Source organism: Macaca thibetana, chromosome 8 (genome assembly GCF_024542745.1).
Source record: "Macaca thibetana thibetana isolate TM-01 chromosome 8, ASM2454274v1, whole genome shotgun sequence".
Classification (NCBI taxonomy): domain Eukaryota; kingdom Metazoa; phylum Chordata; class Mammalia; order Primates; family Cercopithecidae; genus Macaca; species Macaca thibetana.
The window spans coordinates 57,678,593-57,705,590 of NC_065585.1; the positions used below are offsets into that span (position 1 = coordinate 57,678,593).

The 26,998-nt window shown below is 37.7% G+C and overlaps 1 protein-coding gene across 1 annotated transcript in view; it reads right to left on the reverse strand.

Moving 5' to 3' along the window:
• The window catches only part of CNBD1 (cyclic nucleotide binding domain containing 1), a 594,524-nt gene that overhangs the window by 107,741 nt on the left and 459,785 nt on the right, over window positions 1-26,998 (reverse strand). The window lies entirely within an intron of this gene.

Consider the following 26,998-nt stretch of genomic DNA (forward strand, 5'->3'; position numbering starts at 1 on the left):
AGTAGGAGTTAAAAGCAAGGGCTTTGAGGACACATTGGCCCACTTTGAACCTAGTCCACTACTTTCTATGCCACCTTAGATAAATGACATGATCCCTCTGAGCTTCAAATTTTTCATCTTTAAAATGGAAAAATTAATTAAGAGTCCTTACTTTAAGCCTTATATAAACCACATGGGTCATATAAAGTATTTAGCATGTTGCCTGGTACATAGTACAACATAATATCATATTATTACAATAAATCAATGTTACTATCATTAGTCTTTCAAACTTGTAAAGTCACTCTAAGGCCGAGATACATTTGAAGGTGAACTCTATTATAACTTTGTAACTATCGATGTATTAAAATAAAAATCCCTTGATCTACATAACATTTTAAATTATCAACATGATGTAAATACTTAAATCAATTGGCAATATATAAATTAAAATTAGTATTTCAAATTATTTTCTACTGTATGAATTCTGAAACATATCAATATTTAATTCTGAAAACTTTAAACACAGCAGTAGTAACCTAAATATAAAGACACATATATAACTTTCTCATAATTTTATAAAGTATATAAACTATTAAAAACAAGTTTTTAGATCACTTGAAGGCATTCCTGTTTGTTTTCTGGCATAAAAGAGCATATATCAACATAATAAAGATTACTGATGTTACCAAAATAATAAAGAAACTAGAGCATAGCATAATTCTTTAAAAATTATGGCTAAAATAAGAACATGGTAACAATTGTTAAATATAATTTACCACTAGCAAAAAATAAACATCAACATACAATGGAAAAAGTACTTCAAGATAAATGAAGTGGGATTCAATACTTTTGCTGGCATAATTATGAGGATAGCCTATTTTTTTCTCCTCATGTCATAGCTACCTCGAAGTTTATAGTAAAAAATTTAAAGGTTATTCTACTGTTGTCAATCATTTATTTTGTTGAAATAAAAATTTATGGTAATTCTTTTTTTACAGCAGAAAATGATATTAAAATTATCTTACAATGTAAAAGTATAATGTATGTGTAGAATTATGTGAAACATTTTCTCACAGATTTTTCTCTTAAAAGTAAGAGGAACTCCTCTATCAAAACATATGATAGTAGAAACTATGTAACTTCTTTTAGTCAATCCTCAAGGATATAAAGAAAGGCATAGAAGCTGCTAGCAATTGTTATAGATAAGGAAATAATGCACTTAAACATGTACTAAAGAAATCCATTATTTTTAACTATCAGACCTGTACTACTCTAATTCTTGAAAGTCAAACCCTTTGTAGATCACAGAGATGTATATATAACAACAAAGAGGAAGAAGGCCCCAGGAATTTTTCTTTGTGTTGAAGTCAAGCCAAAATTGGAAAAGCCAAACCATTGTTGCAAAATCTATGACGCAGTCTCATTCCCTAGAGGGAGAATTGGCTACTTGAATCATTGTCTCTGGTCTTTATGATAATCATAGCAAATGTTCATCTCAATGAAGACAATAAAGCAAACCTTTCTGACCTAGGTAAAGAGGTTGAATTTAAATACATATAAAAATTGTATCTTCTGGTCAGGCACGGTGGCTGACGCCTGTAATCCCAGCACTTTGGGAGGCCCAGGCGGGCGGATCACCTGCCTCAGGAGTTTGAGACCACCTGGCCAACATGGCGAAACCCCGTCTCTACTAAAAGTACAAAAACTAGTTGGGCTTGACGGTGGGCACCTGCAATCCCAGCTAATTGGCAGGCTGAGGCAGAATAGCTTGAACCCAGGAGGCGGAGGTTGCAGTGAGCTGAGCTCGTGCCACTGCACTCCCACCTGAGCGACACAACGAGACTCCGCCTCAAAAAAAATTGTATCTTCACACTTAAATAAGAACATTTAAATATTAATATTACTATTTTGGACTAGAAACAGAATCATGCAATTACTCGCCACCCTCATTGTTGTTCCTAATTTTACTCATTCAGCCTCTGATCATGTTTTCCATTTTGAAGAACTTATGCTGTCAAGATAAATGTTATTTGCATACCCTTTCCTCCTCCCTTATATAGAAAATGACAAATAACCTACGATGATCTGCAGAATTATAACACATTTTTAAACGAAAAGATTTAATCATGAACTACATAGACCAAATTTTATTTATTATTATCTCAAAGTCATATTCATTTATGTTTACAAAATGTAGTGGAATTTGTAGTTAAAAGTAATATTTTAAAGACCCTTATCAAGACTCAGACTCGAAAGACCTGAAAGCATTAGATCATTATGAAAAGAACAAACTTGATATTATATTAAGGCAAATGAAAAGAAGAAGATCAGAAGGATTCACAGAAATTAAACAATCAGGCATTGTTCCTTTTCTTTCTATTGTTTATCATATGCCCAGAAATAGTCCCAAGTCTAATAAAACCATTTTATTCTAATTCTAAAGTCAGACAGAAGAAGTTATGAAAAGAATAATAATTCCCTACTGGCTATTAGCATCAGCACTGGGATAGTGAAGGTCTCAGTTTAAATAGAAACTAATGATTAGAGAGGTTATTAAAGGACGTTCTCTTATTTTAAGATAAACCTCAGTCTACTAGCCTAACATACCAAAACAGGTTTGGAACAGGAATATATCTCAGGATGGACAAACGTGAGGCAGCTTTGAGCATGACATCCATTAGCTGAGTGAATGCCTCTCCTTGTAAAGATAGACTACTAGAGGAAGAAAAGTATAAAATAATAGTACCAATTAATTTTATGTTTGAACTTTATTTTCCCTTTTGAGAATTTTTTCTGAATATATTCTCCTTCCAAATATATATATTTTGCTTTAAAAATGTTAAGAAAGAACTTGGTTAGAAAGGGCTTTACATTTACTATCTCTGTAATGGTCCATACCAGTGCGAATACCGTGTAAACATCAATACTTTACCCAATATTAAACACTATCTCTTTATTAGTAAAAATGTATATTTATTCGCAGATAAATATAGATAGCATTTATAGCCCTGTAAAGCAAATTCTTAAATATAAGGGCATCTGAGAAGAATCAAGTTTGATTAATTTCCAATTATACAATGCCTTCTGAATTCTATGGCACATTTAAAGAGGTTGTTCTCCTAAAGAATGAATACTATACATAAAATACCCTCTGTATATTAACTACCTGTCACTTGGCATAAGAAAAAATAAATGTACATGTATTCTATTTTATTTTATTTTATTTTATTTTATTTTATTTTATTTTGAGACAGAGTCTCGCTCTGTCACCCAGGCTGGAGTGCAGTGGCCGGATCTTAGCTCACTGCAAGCTCGGCCTCCCGGGTTCACGCCATTCTCCTGCCTCAGCCTCCCGAGTAGCTGGGACTACAGGCGCCCGCCACCTCGCCCGGCTAGTTTTTTTTTTGTTGTTGTTGTTGTTGTTTTGTATTTTTTAGTAGAGACGGGGTTTCACCGTGTTAGCCAGGATGGTCTCGATCTCCTGACCTTGTGATCCACCCGTCTCGGCCTCCCAAAGTGCTGGGATTACAGGCTTGAGCCACCGCGCCAGGCCACATTTATTCTAATGTTACAAATGTGTGATTTGGAAAATAGTTATAGACAAATCTGAGGAAATCTAGAGAAATATGAATTAAAAAATTACATTTTGAATATGCCTCAGAGACTTCCAATCAAAGAACTTACTAAAATAATATATTTATAAAATTAGTCATGGAAATTATCAGAATATGGTTACTCACTGCAAAACAGGGAAGATGAAGAAGGGCAATATTTGGTGTCAGAGATCCCCTCTTACTATCTATTGCTCCCACATTTACCCCATCCTCCCCTTCTCAGCAGGCAACATAGGACAAATGCTAGGGCTATGGAGCCATCCACAGATCAAGGAAGAAGAGATTATCCAGATTTCATGTCCAGCCCAATAACCAAGGAAACCATACGTTTATCTCATCTTTCTTACTAACTTTAAATCTTTGCCCAAATCTCACAATCCTAATGAGATCACCGTGACTACTCTATGCAATGGTTTAATCTGCTCCTTCTAGCTTTTTCATCCTTCTCTGTAGCTATCTCCAAGGTTTGTGTTGCCATCTAAGTTATTGATTTGTTTATTGCACTTATTGTATATTATGTTTTCTATCCATTGGGATGCAAGCTCCATCAAGGCAAAGATATTTATCTTTTGTTCACTCATGTATCTACATATAGTCACTCAACAAACATTTGTTGGATGAATGCATATTCTCAAGAATATCAATATTAAACAAAGGTTTTCTTGAGCATAAGAGAAAGCTCAGAATATGATGGTTTAGATATTTCTGAAATCCTTCCTCAAGTAGCCCTACTAAAACTTCTGAATAATATATTTAAAACTATATGAGGTAGCAGAACAGCAACAGAATTTATCAAAAAACATGAATAAAAAGAAAGTGTACAGTTAGATCTGTCTGGGGGTGGGTAAAAAAGCCCTGGAGGCAATGGCAAAGTATGTGTGAAAGATCAAATGTGGAAATCCTCCTACGGAAACTCCCAAAGAGCAATACTCTCAGTGGGTGAACTAGAAAAAGCCCACCTCAGAAAAAGAGCTCCTGGAGATATTTTCCTCTCTTGGTCCTGGCTCTGAATTAAATGAAAGAAGAAAAAGGTAACAAGTCTCTGTAATTCTCACTCATGATATTGGGGCTAGAATCCATACCACCTGTGAGGCAATAAAATCCTTTAATTAAACATTTATTTTCAAACCATACTGGGTTTTAGTGACTCTAAATGCTTGGAATAAAGGAAAATAAATTCTTTCTGAATGAATTAACCTTATCCCAAGCTTCAAAGACTCTCTATATATAAGATGCTATTTTAGGGAATATAAACTCTCAATGAAATAGATGCTGTAGAGCAAATATAGTAGTATATCAACACATAGTCACTATACTCTTAAAAACTTGTCTACATATATATATATACACACACGCATATATGCAGACACACTATTATACATGTTTGTGTGTGTATATATGTATACTTTCTATGTGTAGCAAATATACACATATATAAAGACATCACAATGATCAAATAGCAAATATAAGACTATACTTATGGAAGAAAAAGAGACTCATAATTGGCCAACTGGATTACAAAAAATAACTGTATAGAAATTTTAGAAAAAATATAATTAATAAAAATATTAAATGAATTAAATATTAAACAGAAATATCAAACCTAGATTCTCAAATTTTACGAAAAAAATCAAGCATAACGGCGGACACGGTGACTCACGCCTGTAATCCCAGCACTTTGGGAGGCTGGGCGGACGGATCACCTGGAGGTCGGGAGTTCAAGACCAGCCAACATGGAGAAACACCATCTCTACTAAAAACACAAAATTTTCCAAGCCTGGTGGCTCATGCCTGTAATCCCAGCTACTTGAGAGGCTCAGGCAGGAGAATCACTTAAACCAGGAGGCAGAGGTTGTGGTGAGCCGAGATCTCGCCATTGCACTCCAGCCTGGGCAACAAGAGTGAAACTCCGTCCCCCAACAAATAAAAGAAGGAAAAAAAAAAAAAGAAAGAAAATTAAGTATAATATGACTTTTTATATTATAATCAGGGCCATGAAACTGTAACACAACGAATACATTTCTATTTCAAAGCACTATGCATTTGAATATCAGTTTATTTTAATCAAAATTTAGAAATTAAATAGTCACCTCTTTATGCAAGGTAGAAATACTCCTTAACTGCTTTTTATTTTCAGTAGCCAAGAGACTTAATTACTCTGGGTATACTCATCAAGATTTTTATTGATACTCTGTTGAAATCACTAGTTTTGGTGGAATTTTATGTTTTTGATATTCCAATTTAATTTTTATTTGTAAGTCTTTTTTATGTTTGCTTCATAACAGGCTTGTACTTTCATTACTTTTCTTGCTTAGTTCAGTTTCGAATCTCTAAAATTCTGATACTATTTAAATGATATTTCTCATTATTTTGAACAATTATTGTTGATTATATAAATTATGACTTATTGATTGCCTGAAATGAAAACTGATTCTTGTTGATGTAGTCAGAGGGAAGGTTTTGAGGAAAAGACTGATATTTGACCCAAAGTCATTTACATTGGGTACCACAGTCAAAATAAATGAAGTCAAGTGACAGATACATGTGGGACTTCTGGCTATGCAGAAGGGGTAGAGCATTAAAAAAGAATTTAGATGGCAGTACCAAATGACTGATTAGATGCTAAGCAAATAGAAAATTAAAAGGGAAATGTTTCAAATAACATAAGAATTGTATGATTACCAAGTTCCAAAAATATGTCTGATTCACTAATATAACCCTTCAGTTTTTCTAGCACTATGTTGAATCTAAATACACATGGAATGATGTACTTAAATAGATAAGTGTATATACTTCATTTCAATAAGATATTGTGTGTTAGGGAAAGTGAGTATGTTAAGCCTGACTTCATTTCAATAAGATATTGTGTGTTAGGGAAAGTGAGTATGTTAAGCCTGACATTCTGAATCAAAATTCTATTTTAGCTGAAGTAGTTAAATGACTTTGTGTCACAGGGTTTGTTAGAGTATCAAAAGAGATGATCTAACTTAATGTGTAAGGCCCAGTGCATTATAACTAGTGCAAAATCAATAGAAGGAAAATATTTTCATATTTGTGTCAAAAAAAGAAGTTTCTAAGTTTTCAGTTTTGGTAATCATATTTAGTCATACATTCTAGTTAAACAGGGTAACTGTCCATGTAAATATTATACACCGATTAGTTACCTCATCCTAGCACTGCCTAACTACCTATAGTAATTTCAGTTTAATTATTTAAGCAGCATTGTTTCAGAAATGAATAACCACTATTAATTGAACTGGTCAAAGGAAGTACATGGATGGTACTGTACAATACATTCACTCATTTGTACCAAGTGTACAATATGATTATTTTTTTTGTTATGCGAAATAATGACTTACCTGATTAATTTCACAATAATTAATTTAGATTCAAGACATATTCTGCTTGGTTTATATTAAAGTAGTCTATACAGGGGCAGGGAAACCATTTGTAGTAAAGAGATTTATTTTATTACACCTTAGTTAAACTCAAATGAATTCGATCACTATATGTAAAATCATATTTCATACAGATAGTCGTCATCTAACTTTCATTTTTGTATACAATAGTGACAGTAAAAAAAAAAAGTGACAGTAAAAAAAAAAAAGAACAGGGGCGGAGCAAGATGGCCGAATAGGAACAGCTCCAGTCTCCAACTCCCAGAGCGAGCGAAACAGAAGACCGGTGATTTCTGCATTTTCAACTGAGGTACTGGGTTCATCTCACTGGGGAGTGCCAGACGATTGGTGCTGGTCAGCTGCTGCAGCCCGATCAGCCAGAGCTGAAGCAGGGCGAGGCATTGCCTCACCTGGGAAGCGCAAGGGGGAAGGGAATCCCTTTTCCTAGCCAGGGGAACTGAGACACACAACACCTGGAAAATCGGGTAACTCCCACCCCAATACTGCGCTTTAAGCAAACAGGCACACCAGGAGATCATATCCCACACCTGGCCGGGAGGGTCCCACACCCACGGAGCCTCCCTCATTGCTAGCGCAGCAGTCTGTGATCTACCGGCAAGGCAGCAGCGAGGCTGGGGGAGGGGCGCCCGCCATTGCTGAGGCTTAAGTAGGTAAACAAAGCTGCTGGGAAGCTCGAACTGGGTGGAGCTCACAGCAGCTCAAGGAAACCTGCCTGTCTCTGTAGACTCCACCTCTGAGGACAGGGCACAGTAAACAATAACAAACACAGCCGAAACCTCAGCAGATGCAAACGACTCTGTCTGACAGCTTTGAAGAGAGCAGTGGATCTCCCAACACGGAGGTTGAGATCTGAGAAGGGACAGACTCCCTGCTCAAGTGGGTCCCTGACCCCCAAGTAGCCTAACTGGGAGACATCCCCCACTAGGGGCAGTCTGACACCCCACACCTCACAGGGTGGAGTACAACCCTGAGAGGAAGCTTCCAAAGCAAGAATCAGACAGGTACACTCGCTGTTCAGAAATATTCTGTCTTCTGCAGCCTCTGCTGCTGATACCCAGGCAAACAGGGTCTGGAGTGGACCTCAGGCAATCTCCAACAGACCTACAGCTGAGGGTCCTGACTGTTAGAAGGAAAACTATCAAACAGGAAGGACACCTACACCAAAACCCCATCAGTACATCACCATCATCAAAGACCAGAGGCAGATAAAACCACAAAGATGGGGAAAAAGCAGGGCAGAAAAGCTGGAAATTCAAAAAATAAGAGCGCATCTCCCCCGGTAAAGGAGCGCAGCTCATCGCCAGCAACGGATCAAAGCTGGACGGAGAATGACTTTGAGGAGATGAGAGAAGAAGGCTTCAGTCCATCAAATTTCTCAGAGCTAAAGGAGGAATTACGTACCCAGTGCAAAGAAACTAAAAATCTTGAAAAAAAAGTGGAAGAATTGATGGCTAGAGTAATTAATGCAGAGAAGGTCATAAACGAAATGAAAGAGATGAAAACCATGACACGAGACATACGTGACAAATGCACAAGCTTCAGTAACCGACTCGATCAACTGGAAGAAAGAGTATCTGCGATTGAGGATCAAATGAATGAAATGAAGCGAGAAGAGAAACCAAAAGAAAAAAGAAGAAAAAGAAATGAACAAAGCCTGCAAGAAGTATGGGATTATGTAAAAAGACCAAATCTACGTCTGATTGGGGTGCCTGAAAGTGAGGGGGAAAATGGAACCAAGTTGGAAAACACTCTTCAGGATATCATCCAGGAGAACTTCCCCAGCCTAGTAGGGCAGGCCAACATTCAAATCCAGGAAATACAGAGAACGCCACAAAGATACTCCTCGAGAAGAGCAACTCCAAGACACATAATTGCCAGATTCACCAAAGTTGAAATGAAGGAAAAAATCTTAAGGGCAGCCAGAGAGAAAGGTCGGGTTACCCACAAAGAGAAGCCCATCAGACTAACAGCAGATCTCTCAGCAGAAACTCTCCAAGCCAGAAGAGAGTGGGGGCCAATATTCAACATTCTTAAAGAAAAGAATTTTCAACCCAGAATTTCATATCCAGCCAAACTAAGTTTCATAAGTGAAGGAGAAATAAAATCCTTTACAGATAAGCAAATGCTTAGAGATTTTGTCACCACTAGGCCTGCCTTACAAAAGACCCTGAAGGAAGCACTAAACATGGAAAGGAACAACCGGTACCAGCCATTGCAAAAACATGCCAAAATGTAAAGACCATTGATGCTAGGAAGAAACTGCATCAACTAACGAGCAAAATAACCAGTTAATATGATAATGGCAGGATCAAGTTCACACATAACAATCTTAACCTTAAACGTAAATGGACTAAATGCTCCAATTAAAAGACACAGACTGGCAAACTGGATAAAGAGTCAAGACCCATCAGTCTGCTGTATTCAGGAGACCCATCTCACACGCAGAGACATACATAGGCTCAAAATAAAGGGATGGAGGAAGATTTACCAAGCAAATGGAGAACAAAAAAAAGCGGGGGTTGCAATACTAGTCTCTGATAAAACAGACTTTAAACCATCAAAGATCAAAAGAGACAAAGAAGGCCATTACATAATGGTAAAGGGATCAATTCACAGGAAGAGCTAACTATCCTAAATATATATGCACCCAATACAGGAGCACCCAGATTCATAAAGCAAGTCCTTAGAGACTTACAAAGAGACTTAGACTCCAATACAATAATAATGGGAGACTTCAACACTCCACTGTCAACATTAGACAGATCAACAAGACAGAAAGTTAACAAGGATATCCAGGAATTGAACTCATCTCTGCAGCAAGCAGACGTAATAGACATCTATAGAACTCTCCACCCCAAATCAACAGAATATACATTCTTCTCAGCACCACATGGTACTTACTCCAAAATTGACCACGTAATTAGAAGTAAAGCACTCCTCAGCAAATGTACAAGAACAGAAATTATAACAAACTCTCAGACCACAGTGCAATCAAACTAGAACTCAGGACTAAGAAACTCAATCAAAACCACTCAACTACATGGAAACTGAACAACCTGCTCCTGAATGACTACTGGGTACATAACGAAATGAAGGCAGAAATAAAGATGTTCTTTGAAACCAATGAGAACAAAGATACAACATACCAGAATCTCTGGGACACATTTAAAGCAGTGTGTAGAGGGAAATTTATAGCACTAAATGCCCACAAGAGAAAGCAGGAAAGATCTAAAATTGACACTTTAGCATCGCAATTAAAAGAACTAGAGAAGCAAGAGCAAACACATTCGAAAGCTAGCAGAAGGCTAGAAATAACTAAGATCAGAGCAGAACTGAAGGAGATACAGACACAAAAAACTCTCCAAAAAATCAATGAATCCAGGAGTTGGTTTTTTGAAAAGATCAACAAAATTGACAGACCACTAGCAAGACTAATAAAGAAGAAAAGAGAGAAGAATCAAATCGACGCAATTAAAAATGATAAAGGGGATATCACCACCGACCCCACAGAAATACAAACTACCATCAGAGAATACTATAAACACCTCTATGCAAATAAACTGGAAAATCTAGAAGAAATGGATAATTTCCTGGACACTTACACTCTTCCAAGACTAAACCAGGAAGAAGTTGAATCCCTGAATAGACCAATAGCAGGCTCTGAAATTGAGGCAATAATTAATAGCCTACCAACCAAAAAAAGTCCAGGACCAGATGGATTCATAGCTGAATTCTACCAGAGGTATAAGGAGGAGTTGGTACCATTCCTTCTGAAACTATTCCAATCAATAGAAAAAGAGGGAATCCTCCCTAACTCATTTTATGAGGCCAACATCATCCTGATACCAAAGCCTGGCAGAGACACAACAAAAAAAGAGAATTTTAGACCAATATCCCTGATGAACATCGATGTAAAAATCCTCAATAAAATACTGGCAAACCGGATTCAGCAACACATCAAAAAGCTTATCCACCATGATCAAGTGGGCTTCATCCCTGGGATGCAAGGCTGGTTCAACATTCGCAAATCAATAAACATAATCCAGCATATAAACAGAACCAAAGACAAGAACCACATGATTATCTCAATAGATGCAGAAAAGGCTTTTGACAAAATTCAACAGCCCTTCATGCTAAAAACGCTCAATAAATTCGGTATTGATGGAACGTACCTCAAAATAATAAGAGCTATTTATGACAAACCCACAGCCAATATCATACTGAATGGGCAAAAACTGGAAAAATTCCCTTTGAAAACTGGCACAAGACAGGGATGCCCTCTCTCACCACTCCTATTCAACATAGTGTTGGAAGTTCTGGCTAGGGCAATCAGGCAAGAGAAAGAAATCAAGGGTATTCAGTTAGGAAAAGAAAAAGTCAAATTGTCCCTGTTGGCAGATGATATGATTGTATATTTAGAAAACCCCATTGTCTCAGCCCAAAATCTCCTTAAGCTGATAAGCAACTTCAGCAAAGTCTCAGGATACAAAATTAATGTGCAAAAATCACAAGCATTCTTATACACCAGTAACAGACAAACAGAGAGCCAAATCAGGAATGAACTTCCATTCACAATTGCTTCAAAGAGAATCAAATACCTAGGAATCCAACTTACAAGGGATGTAAAGGACCTCTTCAAGGAGAACTACAAACCACTGCTCAGTGAAATAAAAGAGGACACAAACAAATGGAAGAACATAGCATGCTCATGGATAGGAAGAATCAATATCGTGAAAATGGCCATACTGCCCAAGGTAATTTATAGATTCAATGCCATCCCCATCAAGCTACCAATGAGTTTCTTCACAGAATTGGAAAAAAACTGCTTTAAAGTTCATAGGGAACCAAAAAAGAGCCCGCATCTCCAAGACAATCCTAAGTCAAAAGAACAAAGCTGGAGGCATCACGCTACCTGACTTCAAACTATACTACAAGGCTACAGTAACCAAAACAGCATGGTACTGGTACCAAAACAGAGATATAGACCAATGGAACAGAACAGAGTCCTCAGAAATAATACCACACATCTACAGCCATCTGATCTTTGACAAACCTGAGAGAAACAAGAAATGGGGAAAGGATTCCCTATTTAATAAATGGTGCTGGGAAAATTGGCTAGCCATAAGTAGAAAGCTGAAACTGGATCCTTTCCTTACTCCTTATACGAAAATTAATTCAAGATGGATTAGAGACTTAAATGTTAGACCTAATACCATAAAAATCCTAGAGGAAAACCTAGGTAGTACCATTCAGGACATAGGCATGGGCAAAGACTTCATGTCTAAAACACCAAAAGCAACGGCAGCAAAAGCCAAAATTGACAAATGGGATCTCATTAAACTAAAGAGCTTCTGCACAGCAAAAGAAACTACCATCAGAGTAAACAGACAACCTACAGAATGGGAGAAAATTTTTGCAATCTACTCATCTGACAAAGGGCTAATATCCAGAACCTACAAAGAACTCAAACAAATTTACAAGAAAAAAACAAACCACCCCATCAAAAAGTGGGCAAAGGATATGAACAGACACTTCTCAAAAGAAGACATTCATACAGCCAACAGACACATGAAAAAATGCTCATCATCACTGGCCATCAGAGAAATGCAAATCAAAACCACAATGAGATACCATATCACACCAGTTAGAATGGCGATCATTAAAAAGTCAGGAAACAACAGGTGCTGGAGAGGATGTGGAGAAATAGGAACACTTTTACACTGTTGGTGGGATTGTAAACTAGTTCAACCATTATGGAAAACAGTATGGCGATTCCTCAAGGATCTAGAACTAGATGTACCATATGACCCAGCCATCCCATTACTGGGTATATACCCAAAGGATTATAAATTATGCTGCTATAAAGACACATGCACACGTATGTTTATTGCAGCACTATTCACAATAGCAAAGACTTGGAATCAACCCAAATGTCCATCAGTGACAGATTGGATTAAGAAAATGTGGCACATATACAACATGGAATACTATGCAGCCATCAAAAAGGATGAGTTTGTGTCCTTTGTAGGGACATGGATGCAGCTGGAAACCATCATTCTTAGCAAACTATCACAAGAACAGAAAACCAAACACCGCATGTTCTCACTCATAGGTGGGAACTGAACAATGAGATCACTTGGACTCAGGAAGGGGAACATCACACACCGGGGCCTATCATGGGGAGGGTGAAGGGGGAGCGGGGGGAGGGGGGAGGGATTGCATTGGGAGTTATACCTGATGTAAATGACGAGTTGATGGGTGCAGCACACCAACATGGCACAAGTATACATATGTAACAAACCTGCATGTTATGCACATGTACCCTACAACATAAAGTATAATAATAATAAATAAATTTAAAAAAAAATTAAAAAAATAAAAATAAAAAAAAAAAGTGAAATTTTTAAAAAACTATTTTTCAAAATCTCAAAATGATACGATAAAACCCATTTCTATTTTAAAATTGAAATATTCATGTTTCTCTTATTAGGCTTTGTAAACTTCTTAATACATCTCTCTTGTAATAGTATTTTTGATTATTCTGAAACTATTATTTTCCCCTTAATCTCATTATTTTGTATGTAGAACAACTCAGTAAAAATTTCTTACCCATATTTTCTTCTTTTTGATATTTCATTAATAACTAGTTCATTTGAAATAATTTTTGACAACATTATGTTGGGTTAAATAACTTGATTATTTTCCCTGTTTCTATAGATAATTTTCTAACACATTTTATTTTAAAAATTACTAGCCTTTTCCCACTGATTTGTGACACTTCCTCTGTTACAAACTGCATACCACTCTATACATTAGAATATTGAATATCTAGCACTCAAATCAAAACCTAAGCAAAGAGCATGAAAAAGTTGTTAGAGCCTTTATAGGAAGTAATTTATTTATTTATTTTGTTGATTGTATTTTTTTTTTATTATACTTAAAGTTCTGGGCTACATGTGGACAAAGTGCAGGTTTGTTACATATGTATACATGTGCCATGTTGGTGTGCTGCACCCATTAACTGGTCATTTACATTAGGTATATCTCCTAATGCTATCCCCCTCCCCTCCTCACACCTCACAACAGGCCCTGGTGTGCGACGTTCCCCTTCCTGTGTCCAAGTGATCTCATTGTTCAATCCCCACCTATGAGTGAGAACATGCGATGTTTGGTTTTTTGTCCTTGCAATGGTTTGCTGAGAATGATGGTTTCCACCTTCATCCATGTCCCTACAAAGGACATGAACTCATCCTTTTTTATGACTGCATAGTATTCCATAGTGTATATGTGCCACATTTTCTTAATCCAGTCTGTCACTGATGGACATTTGGGTTGATTCCAAGTCTTTGCTATTGTGAATAGTGCCACAATAAACATACATGTGCATGTGTCTTTATAGCTGCATGATTTATAATCCTTTGGGTATATACCCAGTAATGGGATGGCTGGGTCAAATGGTATTTCTAGTTCTAGATCCTTGAGGAATCGCCACACAGTCTTCCACAATGGTTGAACTAGTTTACAGTCCCACCAACAGTGGAAAAGTGTTCCTATTTCTCCACATCCTCTCTAGCACCTGTTGTTTCCTGACTTTTTAATGGTTGCCATTCTAACTGGTGTGATATGGTATCTCATTGTGGTTTTGATTTGCATTTCTCTGATGGCCAGTGATGATGAGCATTTTTTCATGTGTCTGTTGGCTGCATAAATGTCTTCTTTTGAGAAGTGTCTGTTCATATCCTTTGCCCATTTTTTGATGGGGTTGTCTTTTTCTTGTAAATTTGTTTGAGTTCTTTGTAGATTCTGGATATTAGCCCTTTGTCAGATGAGTAGATTGCAAACATTTTCTCCCATTCTGTAGGTTGCCTGTTCACTCTGATGGTAGTTTCTTTTGCTGTGCAGAAGCTCTTCAGTTTAATTAGATCCCATTTGTCAATTTTGGCTTTTGTTGCCATTGATTTGGTGCTTTAGACATGAAGAACTTGACCATGCCTATGTCCTGAAAGGTATTGCCCAGGTTTTTTTCTAGGGTTTTTATGGTTTTAGGTCTAACATTTAAGTCTTTAATCCATCTTGAAACAATTTTTGTATAAGGTGTAAGGAAGGGATCCAGTTTCAGCTTACTACATATGGCTAGTGAGTTTTCCCAGCACCATTTATTAAATAGGGAATCCTTGCCCCATTTCTTGTTTTTGTCAGGTTTGTCAAAGATCAGATGGTTGTAGATGTATGGTATTATTTCTGAGGGCTCTGTTCTGTTCCACCGGTCTATATCTCTGTTTTGGTAGCAGTACCATGCTGTTTTGGTTACTGTAGCCTTGTAGTATAGTTTGAAGTCAGGTAGGGTGATGCCTGCAGATTTGTTCTTTTGGCTTATGATTGACTTGGCAATGTGGGCTCTCTTTTGGTTCCATATGAACTTTAAAGTAGTTTTTCTAATTCTGTGAAGAAAGTCATTGGTTGCTTGATGGGGATGGCATTGAATCTGTAAATTACCTTGGGCAGTATGGCCATTTTCACAATATTGATTCTTCCTATCCATGGGCATGGAATGTTCTTCCATTTGTTTGTGTCCTCTTTGATTTCATTGAGCAGTGGTTTGTAGTTCTCCTTGAAGAGGTCCTTTACATCCCTTGTAAGTTGGATTCCTAGATATTTTATTCTCTTTGAAGCAATTGTGAATGGGGAGTTCAATCAGGATTTGGCTCTCTGTTTGTCTGTTATTGGTGTATAAGAATGCTTGTGATTTTTGCACATTGATTTTGTATCCTGAGACTTTGCTGAAGTTGCTTATCAGCTTAAGGAGATTTTGGGCTGAGACAATAGGGTATTCTAAATATACAATCATGTCATGTGCAAACAGGGACGATTTGACTTACTCTTTTCCTACTTGAATACCTTTATTTCTTTCTCCTGCCTGATTGCCCTGGTCGGAACTTCCAACACTATGTTGAATAGGAGTGGTGAAAGAGGGCATCCCTGACTTGTGCCAGTTTTCCAGGGGAATGCTTCCAGTTTTTTCCATTCAGTATGATATTGGCTGCAGGTTTCTTATCAATAGCACTTATTATTTTGAGATACATCCCATCAATACCTAACTTTTGAGAGTTTTTAGCATGAAGGGCTGTTGAATTTTGTCAAAAGCCTTTTCTGCATCTATTGAGATAATCTTGTGGTTTTTGTCTTTGGTTCTGTTTATATGCTGGATTACATTTATTGATTTCCATTTGTTGAAACAGCCTTGCATCCCAGGGAGGAAGCCCACTTGATCATGGTGGATAAGCTTTTTGATGTGCTGCTGGATTCCATTTGTCAGTATTTTATTGAGGATTTTTGCATCGATGTTTATCAGGGATTTTGGTCTAAAATTCTCTTTTTTTTGTTGTGTCTCTGCCAGGCTTTGGTATCAGGATGATGCTCATAAAATGAGTTAGGAAGGATTCGCTCTTTTTCTACTGATTGGAATAGTTTCAGAAGGAATGGAACCAGCTCCTCCTTGTACCTCTGGTAGAATTTGGCTGTGAATCCATCTGGTCCTGGACTTCTTTTGGTTGTAAGCTATTAATTATTGCCTCAATTTCAGAGCCTGTTATTGGTCTATTCAGAGATTCAACTTCTTCCTGGTTTAGTCTTGGGAGGCTGTATGTGTCCAGGAATTTTTCCATTTCTTCTAGATTTTCGAGTTTATTTTCATAGAGCTGTTTATAGTATTCTTTGATGGGAGTTTGCATTTCTGTGGGACCAATGGTGATATCTTTATCTTTTTTTATTGCATCTATTTGATTCTTCTCTCTTTATTTCTTTATTAGTCTTGCTAGTGGCCTATCAATTTTGTTGATCATTTCAAAAAACCAACTCCTGGATTCATTGAGTTTTTGAAGGGCTTTTTGTGTCTCTATCTCCTTCAGTTCTGCTCTGATCTTAGTTATTTCTTGCCTTCTGCTAGCTTTTGAAAGTGTTTACTCTTGCTTCTCTAGTTCTTTTAATTGTGATGTTAAGTTGCCAATTTTAGATCTTTCCTGCTTTCTCTTGTGGGTATTCAGTGCTATAAATTTCCCTCTACACACTGCTTTAAATATGTCCCGGAGATTCTGGTATGTTGTGTCTTTGTTCTCATTGGTTTCAAAGAACATCTTTATCTCTGCCTTCATTTCGTTATGTACCCAGTAGTCCTTCAGGAGCAGGTTGTTCAGTCTCCATGTAGTTGAGTGGTTTTGAGTGAGTTTCTTATTCCTGAGTTGTACTTTGATTGCACTGTGGTCTGAGAGACAGTTTGTTATAATTTCTGTTCTTGTACATTTGCTGAGGAGCGCTTTACTTCCAACTATGTGATCAATTTTGGAATAAGTGTGATGTGGTGCTGAGAAGAATGTATATTCTGTTGATTTGGCATGGAGAGTTCTTTAAATGTCTATTAGGTCTGCTTGGTGCAGAGCTGAGTTCAATTCTTGGATATCCTTGTTAACTCTCTGTCTTGTTGATCTGTCTAATGTTGACAGTGGGGTGTTAAAATCTCCCATTTTTATTGTTTGGGAGTCTAAGTCTATCTGTAGGTCTCTAAGGACTTGCTTTATGAATTTGGATGCTGCTGTGTTGGGTGCATATATATTTAGGATAGTTAGCTCTTCTTGTGGAATCGATTCCTTTACCATTATGTAATGGCCTTCTTTGTCTCTTTTGATATTTGTTGGTTTAAAGTCTGTTTTATCAGAGACTAGGATTGCAATCCCTGCTTTTTTTGTTTTCCATTTGCTTGGTAGATCTTCCTCTGTCCCTTTATTTTGAGCTTATGTGTGTCTCTGCACTTGAGATGGTATGCTGAATACAGTAGACTGATGGGTCTTGACTCTTTATCCAATTTGCTGGTTGTGTCTTTTAATTGGAGCATTTAGCCCATTTACATTTAAGGTTTATATTGTTATGTGTGATTTTGATCCTGTCGTTATGATATTAATTGGTTATTTTGCTCATTAGTTGGTGCAGTTTCTTCCTAGCATCAATGATCTTTACAATTTAACATGTTTTTTCAGTGGCTGGTACTGGTTGTTCCTTTCTATGTTTAGTGCTTCCTTCAGGAACTCTTGTATGTCAGGCCTGGTGGTGACAAAATCTCTCAGCATTTGCTTGTCTGTAAAGGATTTTATTTCTCCTTCACTTATGAAGCTTAGTTTGGCTGGATATAAAATTCTGGGTTGAAAATTCTGTTCTTTAAGAACACTGAATATTAGTCCCCACTCTCTTCTGGCTTGTAAGTTTCTGCTGAGAGATCCATTGTTAGTCTGATGCGCTTCCCTTTGTGGGCAACCCAACCTTTCTCTCTTGTTGCCCTTAACATTTTTTCCTTCATTTCAAGTTTGGTGAATCTGACAGTTATGTGTCTTGGAGTTGTTCTTCTCAAGGAGTATCTTTGTGGCGTTCTCTGTATTTCCTGAATTTGAATGTTGGCCTGCCTTCCTAGGTTGGGAAATTTCTCCTGGACAATATCCTGCAGAGTGTTTTCCAAATTGGTTCCATTCTCCCTGTCACTTTCAGGGACACCAATCAGATGTAGATTTGGTCTTTTCACATAGTCCCATGTTTCCTGTTGGCTTTGTTTGTTTCCTTTTACACTTTTTTCTCTAAACTTCTCTTCTCGCTTCATTTCATTCATTTGATCTTCAATCACTGAAACCCTTTCTTCCAGTTGTTCTAATCAGCTACTGAAGCTTGTGCGTTTGTCACGTAGTTCTTGTACCATGGTTTTCAGCTCCATCAGGTCATTTAAGGACTTCTCTACCCTGGTCATTCTAGTTAGCCATTTGTTTAATCTTTTTTCAAGGTTTTTAGCTTCTTTGTGATGGGTTTGAACTTCCTCCTTTAGCTTGGCGTAGTTTGATCATTTGAAGTCTTCTTCTCTCAACTCACCAAAGTCATTCTCTGTCCAGCTTTGTCCCATTGCTGGCGAGGAGCTGCGTTCCTTTGGAGGGGGAGAGGCACTCTGATTTTTAGAATTTTCAGCTTTTCTGCTGTTTCTTTCCCATCTTTGTGGTTTTACCTACCTTCGATCTTTGATGATGGTCACATACAGATGGGGTTTTGGTGTGGATGTCTTTTCTGTTTGTTAGTTTTCCTTCTAATAGTCAGGACCCTCAGCTACAGAACTGTTGGAGTTTGCTGGAGGTCCTCTCCAGACCCTGTTTGCCTGGATATCAGCAGCAGAGGCTGCAGAACAATGAATATTGCTGAACAGCAAATGTCGCTGCCTGATTGTTCCTCTGGAAGTTTCATCTCAGAGAGGTACCCGGCCATGTGAGGTGTCAGTCTGCCCCTACTGGAGGGTGTCTCCCAGTTAGGCTACTCGGTGGTCAGGGGCCCATTTGAGGAGGCACTCTGTTTGTTCTCAGATCTTAAACTCCATCCTGGGAGAACCACTACTCTTCAAAGCTGTCAGACAGGTACATTTAAGTCTGCAGAGGTTTCCCTGCCTTTTGTTTGGCTATGCCCTGCCCCCAGAGGTGGAGTCTACAGAGGCAGGCAGGCCTCCTTGAGCTGTGGTGGGCTCTACCCAGTTTGAGCTTCCTAGATACTTTGTTTACCTACTCAAGCCTCAGTAATGGTGGGCACCCCTCCCCCAGCCTCGCTGCTGCCTTGCAGTTCGATCTCAGACTGCTGTGCTAGCAATGAGCGTGTGGGACCCTCCAAGACAGGCACGGGATATAATCTCCTGGTGTGCCATTTGCTAAGACCCTTGGAAAAGCATAGTATTAGGGTGGAAGTGACCTGATTTTCCAGGTGCCGTCTGTCACAGCTTCCCTTGGCTAGGAAAGGGAATTCCCTGACCCCTTGTGCTTCCCGGGTGAGGCGATGCTTCGCCGTGCTTCAGCTCACGCTTAGTGCGCTGCACCCACTATCCTGCACACACTGTCAGACAAGCCCCTGTGAGATGAACCTGGTACCTCAGTTATAAATGCAGAAATCACCTGTCTTCTGTGTCACTCACGCTGGGAGTTGTAGACTGGAGCTGTTCCTATTTGGCCATCTTGGAACCATCCCAGAAGTAATTTATAATATGTGTCAAGAATGATATATTTATACACATTGAGGAAATACCACTAATTCTACAAAATTTTCTTAAGAAAAAAATCAGGTAAATATCTACATATTTATATATTAAATATACAAAACTGTATTTCAGACATTTTAGGAAATGTAAATGGTAATCAAAACGTAAATTATTAAGTTATGAAAGCCCATAGAATATATTATACTGTCAATAAATTAATAATTTTTAAAACAATTAATGATAGAAATATGCTCACTTTTCAACGTGCAATGAAAACGTGTTCCAGTAACTTTATAGTATTCAGTTTTGTTAAAATGTACAAAAGCTCTCTGCTTCTTAATTGAAAACTTAAACAACACATAGGAAAGGTTGACAGGAGATATTGACAAGAGTATAAGTTACATATGTTTTATAATCTTCTGTTTTTCTCAAATGTATACATAAAATTTACATTATTTTCATAATTGGATAACATAATTACATTTTCTAAAATAATTTTAAAATAACTGATTCATAATGTAGTATCTGAGAGAAATACATTCTAATTAAAGAATACAAATAAATTGGTTGTGAACAAGAAAGTGGAATAGGAAGCCCCAGACTCTTACTCTTCCCATGGAGACACTAATTCAACAAGAGTACAGAGATGAGCTTTCTTTTTTTCTTTCTTTCTTTTTTTTTTTTTTTTTTTTTTTGAGATGGAGTCTCACTCTGTTGCTTAGGCTGCAGTGCAGTGGCATGATCTCAGCTCACTGCAAGCTCTGCCTCCTGGGTTCTGGCCATTCTCCTGCCTCAGCCTCCTGAGTAGCTGGGACTACAGGCACCCACCACCTCTCCAGGCTAATTTTTTGTATTTTTAGTAGAGACGGGGTTTCACTGTGTTAGCCAGGATGGTCTGGATCTCCTGACCTTGTGATCTGCCTGCCTCGGTCTCCCAAAATGCTGGGATTAGAGGCGTGAGTCACCACACTCAGCCCAGATGAGTTTTCTTTGTAAGAAACCCATAAACCAATTAAGAGGCTTCTGTACCTGGGTGAGCATGAAACCACCACGTAGATTCTGTCTTAGTCTGTTTCATGCTACTATAATAGAATATCTAAGACTGGCTAATTGACAAAGAGCAGATACATATTTTTTTTTCACAATTCTGGAAGCTGATAAGACCAATATCAATGCACCAGAAGATATTTTGTCTGGTAAGGGCTTGCTCTCTACTTCCAAGATTATGTCTTGTTGCTATATCCTCCAGAGGACAGGAAACACTTTTCTTCACAAGAGATTAGAGCAAAAGGAAGAGAACAAGAGGGATTGGACTTGCCCTTTTATAATTGCACCGATCCCATCCAAGAGGTTGGAGCCCCTCTTGATTCAATTACTTCTTAAAGGTTCCACCTCTTAATACTATTACAATGGCAATAAAATTTTAACATGAGTTTTGTAGAATGCAAAGATTCAAACCATAGCAGAAGACTGTTAGAAGAGTTTACCCTACCCTCTTGCCATAGTGCTTCTACCCCCAGCACAGCCCTATGTGATTAAGAGAAAACTCCCAGCAACCAATTTCTCCGTAGGGATGGAAAAAAAGACTGGAACATACATTCAATGTTCACACTTTTAAAGAAGATAGGAGCTGCCAGAAGAACAGACATGGTCTTATCTCTCTCAGAGCACTGTTGAGATTCAGCATACTCTAGATATCTGGGTGTCACTGAGAAAAAAAGAGCTGGGAAGCATTCTGCTTCTCTAGAGGACCAGTGAGACAACAAGCAGACACTAGGGAGAGCAAGAGGTTATGAGTGCCTAAGAGGAAAAACCAAAAATAGAAAATATCTCAAATTAGAAATTTACAAGCACAAGTCCAAGAAGACACATCTACAGAAAAGGCTTGAGAAGCCCAAAGAATCTCTTGCCAGGCTAAGTGATAAAAAGTCCTTTCCCGTATGAACATATGTATGAAAAATTAAAGAGAGAGATAATTGTATTTTCAAATATGCAGACAGTAACATATATTTATAAGAAACATGAAAAAAATGGGAAAACCAATGAATCAAAATATAAATTAATAAATAAAACTTCAGAAGCTGAGGCTAAAGAAATGGAGGTATAGGAGTTACCCAACAAAAAATTCAAAATAATCATAAGCAACTTAAGAAAAACAATATGTGAACAAAATAAAAATTTTGATAAAGAGAAAATATAAAAAAGAATCAAACATTATAACTCAGGAATAGAATAACTGAATTAAAAATTCACTAGAGGGGATTAACTGCAGACTTTATCAAGCAAAGTAATCAGTGAACTGGAAGATAGTTAATTGGAAATTGTCCTGACAGAAGAGCTTAATAATAAGCAAAAGGTAAAAAAAAGCAATAGAAAACAAAACAAAACAAAACAAAAAAAACACAGAAAAAGAGTAAAAGACTGAAGAAAAATGAAATGATTTATGGATGTCATCAAGGTGACCAACATTTGCATTATGAGAGTTCTCGAAGGAGAAGAGAGAGAAAGAAACAGAAAGTTTATCTAAAGACATAAAGGTTGAAAACTTTCTGAACCTGAGGAAAGAAGTGGACATCCAGATTCAGGAAGCCCAATGCCTCCCAAATAAAATAAATCAAAAGAAGTCCACAGCCAGACAGATACAGAATCAAAGACAATTTGATTTTGATAGGCAAATTGTCAAAAGTCAAAGACAGAGTTAATTTTGAAAGCAGCAAGAGAAATGTGAATTATCACGGACTAGGAAACCTCCATATGACCATCAGCAGATTTCTCAGCAGAAACATTGAAGGTCAGAAGAAGATATAACATACTCAGTGTTGAAAGAAAAGTGCTGTCAACAAAGATTATTAGATGCAGCAAAACTATTCTTCAAAAATGAAACAGAGAGGGATGTTTCCAGACAAAGCTGAGCGAGTTCATTATAACCAGACCTGCCTTAGGCAAAAATATGCTAAAGGGAGTCCTTCAAGTTAAACTGAAAAGATGCGAAACCACAACATGAAAGCATATGAAATTATAAAAGTCACAAGTAAAGATTAATATAAAGACAAAAATAGAATACTGTAATACTATAACACTGATGCATAAATCACTATTAATTTTGATAAAGAAGTTAAAAGCAAAATGAATAAAAATTATAATTATATAAATATGTTAATAAATAAACAGTATCAGTAACATAAAATATGAGAAGGGAGAGCAGTAAGAGTGTAGACTCATTGTACGTAATGGCACTTAATTTGTTGTCAGTTTTAAATAGACAGTTATAACTATAAGGTGTTTTATATAAGCACCACAGTAACCAAAGGGAAAAAAGAAATATATATTAAAAATACAGAATAGAAAACTAGAAAGAAATCAAAGCACATCACTTTAAAAAAATTAACAAAATGAGATTTATGGTTTCTGACCCAGTGTATAAGAAGCTTGGAAGTCACCACTTTATCTTAATAACAAGCAAAATGCTGAACCAACTGAAATATTGGCAACTATCCATACATCCTTTAAAGAAGTGAGGTCATAGAGCAAACCATTGCCCAAGAAATTGGAGAGACTGATAGACAAAACGGAGAATCAAAACTTAACAGAGCAGAAACCCATAAGCTGAAATTTCCATGGGAAACTATGTGAGGATAGGGAAATCTGAATTGTAACTGACCAATTGTTGGAGCTTGGTGTGGGCCAGCCTGAGACATAAAAACTCCAGGGAGACCCCATCACTATGATGCTCACATTTTTATGAGGTTTTACATCCTGGACTTTTACCATGTACTTATAGTAAATATCAGATACTAATCACTTGGTTCTTCCAGTGAGGGGAGGGGAAGAACAATTTGAAATACTTCAGAGCATTTCATTCTCCTTAACAAGATCTTCTCTTAAGAGAAATGGTTTAATCAAAGTCTAATCTGCTTGACCTGAGGGAAGAAAAATATTCAACTCTAACTCTAGCTTCTCACTTGGAGGAAAGGAAATACCAAACTATAGCCCATTTTAGGCATCTGGTCTCACCTAAAGGAAGAGAAAACTGTGAAGCACATGTGAAGTTCACAGTTCAGAGACATGGGCTTACTAAAACACTGAGGTCTAAGTATAGGATTAAGAGCACTTTCCCTCACCCACACACCTTATCACCACATTACTAAAGGTCTATTTATACTAGTGTCTTCTATCCAGTACATCATGTCAGGCTCTGAAGAAAAATTACAAGACATATTAACATGACTGAAAATTTCTCCAAATGAATGTCAAAGATCAAACCACATATCCAGGAAGCTCAAAAAACACCAAACAAGATAGCTACAAAAATGAAAACCCAACCCACTAAACAACAACAAAACATATCTAGCTATATACTTTTTAAACTAGAAAAAAAATCAAAGAAAAATATAAAAGAGAGCAGAGTATAAAAAATACCTACAGAGGAAAATTACATCTGACTTCTCAGAAATCACGCAAACAAGAAGAGGTTGGAGTAAAATATTTAACATATTGCAAAACAAAACAAAACAACAACAAAAAACCCCACCAACCTTGAATTCTGTAACCTGAAAAATTATTGTTCAAAAGTAAAGAAGAAACAATAATTTTTCAACAAATGAGAGAATTTGTTGCCAGAAGACCTGCCTTGCAAGAAATATTAAAAGAAATGTTTAGAGAAAAGATATAAAACAGAAACTCATATCTACATAATGAAAGGAAGAGCATCAGAAAACAGATATTTATGCTTATGTATAAGTAAAATTAGCTATGGCAATGATGTAAAGGAAGAGAGGGAATAAATAGATTATTTTGTTCTTATAAGGTTACTGGAAGGTACTCCCACTTCCTGTCAAGTGGTAGTGTTATCTGAAATTAGAATCAGATTAGGTTTAAGTATATGTTGCAAACTTTAAGGCAACCTCCAATTTCTTTTAAGTACACCTGATATGTTCAATGAGGACATAAAAAATAGAATCATATAAAATAATAAAATTAGGAAAGCCAAAGACAGTGTGGAAGACAAAAATAGAAAAACAAGGGTGACAGATAGAAAACTAACAAATATTTGGGGGTGGGGCCAAGATGACTGACTAGAAGCAGCAACAATCAAAGGCTCCCATCAGAAAGATACAAAGCAGCAGGCAAATCCTGCACCCAGCAACGGAGGTATTCAGGTTCTGGCATTAGAACTGACTAGGTGGCTGACATGACCCAGGAAGAGGAAGAAAGAGCACTGTGGTGCAGTGGCCTACCTGAAAGCCACACGGGGCAGGGGAGCCGCCACCCCCAGCCAAGGGAGGTAGTGAGTGAGTGTGCTGCCCATCCTGGAAAACTGTAATTTTTCCACAAAAGTGTGCAACCCACAGATTGGAAGATCACATTCAGGAGCCCATGTTCCTGGGGCCTTGAGTCACAAACATGGAGCCACACAGATTCTCAACAGCCACTCAGCTAGAATCAACCTAAGCCAGGGGGTGGGAATGGCCATCACCACTGCTGAAGCTGCCTGCAGTCTAAGCCATCTGAGTTCCTTTGGGGAGGGATGGCAGCCAACACTGTGGCTGCAGGGCCTCCCTGCGGGAACTCCAACTCCAGCCAGAAGCTCAGGGACAGACCTCTGATGTCCCTGGGCCTGAGGCCCTAGTTGGAGGGGTAGCAGAAGTCCCCACAAACCAGCAGACTTAATCTTTCCTCCTTCTAGCTCTGATAACTCCGAGGAGCTCAGATGACTGTGTTTCCCTCTAGCAGAGCAAACACCCTCCACCAAGGGACAGTCAAAGTGCCTCGTTAAATGGGTCTTGCTTCCCATGCCACCAAGCTGGGTGAAATCCCACAACAGGGATTGTCAGACATCCTAAACAGGAGCACTCCTACTGGCATCAGGTTAGTACCCTTCAAGGTCAGAGTTCTCAGAGGAAGGAGCAGGCACCCATCTTTTCTGTTCTCCAGCCTCCCTGAGTGACATCTCCAGGTGTGGGAGTAAACCAGATGAATAGGGCCTGAAGTGAACCCCCAGCAAACTGCAGCAGCCCTACAGAATAGGGACCTGACTATTGAAAGAAAAACAATCAATCAGAAAGCAATGACAATAGCATCAACAAAAAAGTCACCAAAAACACCTCATCCAAGGGTTAGTAGCTTCAAAGATTGAAACTAGAGAAACTCATAAAGATGAGAAAGAATCAATGAAAAACGCTGAAAATCCAAAAGGCCAGAATGGCTCTTCTCCTTTAAATGATCATAACACCTCTCAAGCAAGGGTGCAGAACTGGACAGAGGATGAGATGGTTGAATTGATAGAAGTAGGTTTCAGAAGGTGGGTAAAAACAAACTTCACTGAGGTAAAGGAGCATGTTCTAACCCTATGCAAAAAAGCTGAGAACCTTGACAAAACGTTAGAGGAGCTCCTTATTGGAATTACCAGTTTAGAGAGAAACATAAATGACCTGATGGAGCTGAAAACCACAGCACAAGAACTTCGTGAAGCGTACACAAGGATCAATAGCCGAATCAATCAATCGGAAGAAAGAATATCAGAGATGTAAGACCATATTGCTGAAATAAGGCAGGCAGACAAGATTAGAGAAAAAAAGGGAAAAAGAAATGAACAACACCTCCGAGAAACATGAAACTATGTTAAAAGACTGAATACCTACAACTGATTAGAGTACCTGAAAGGGACAACGAGAATGGAACCAAGTTGTAAAGCACACTTTGGGTTATCATCCAGGAGAGCTTCCCCAACCCAGGAAGACAAGCCAACATTCAAATTCAGGAAATAAACAGAATCCCACTAAGATACTCCATGAGAAGATCAACCCCAAGACACATAATCATCAGATTCTCCAAGGTTGAAATGAATGAAAAAATGTTAAGGGTAGCCAGAGAGAAAGGTCAGGTCACCTACAAAGGGAAGGCCATCAGACTAATAGTGGATTTATCAGCAAAAACCCTAC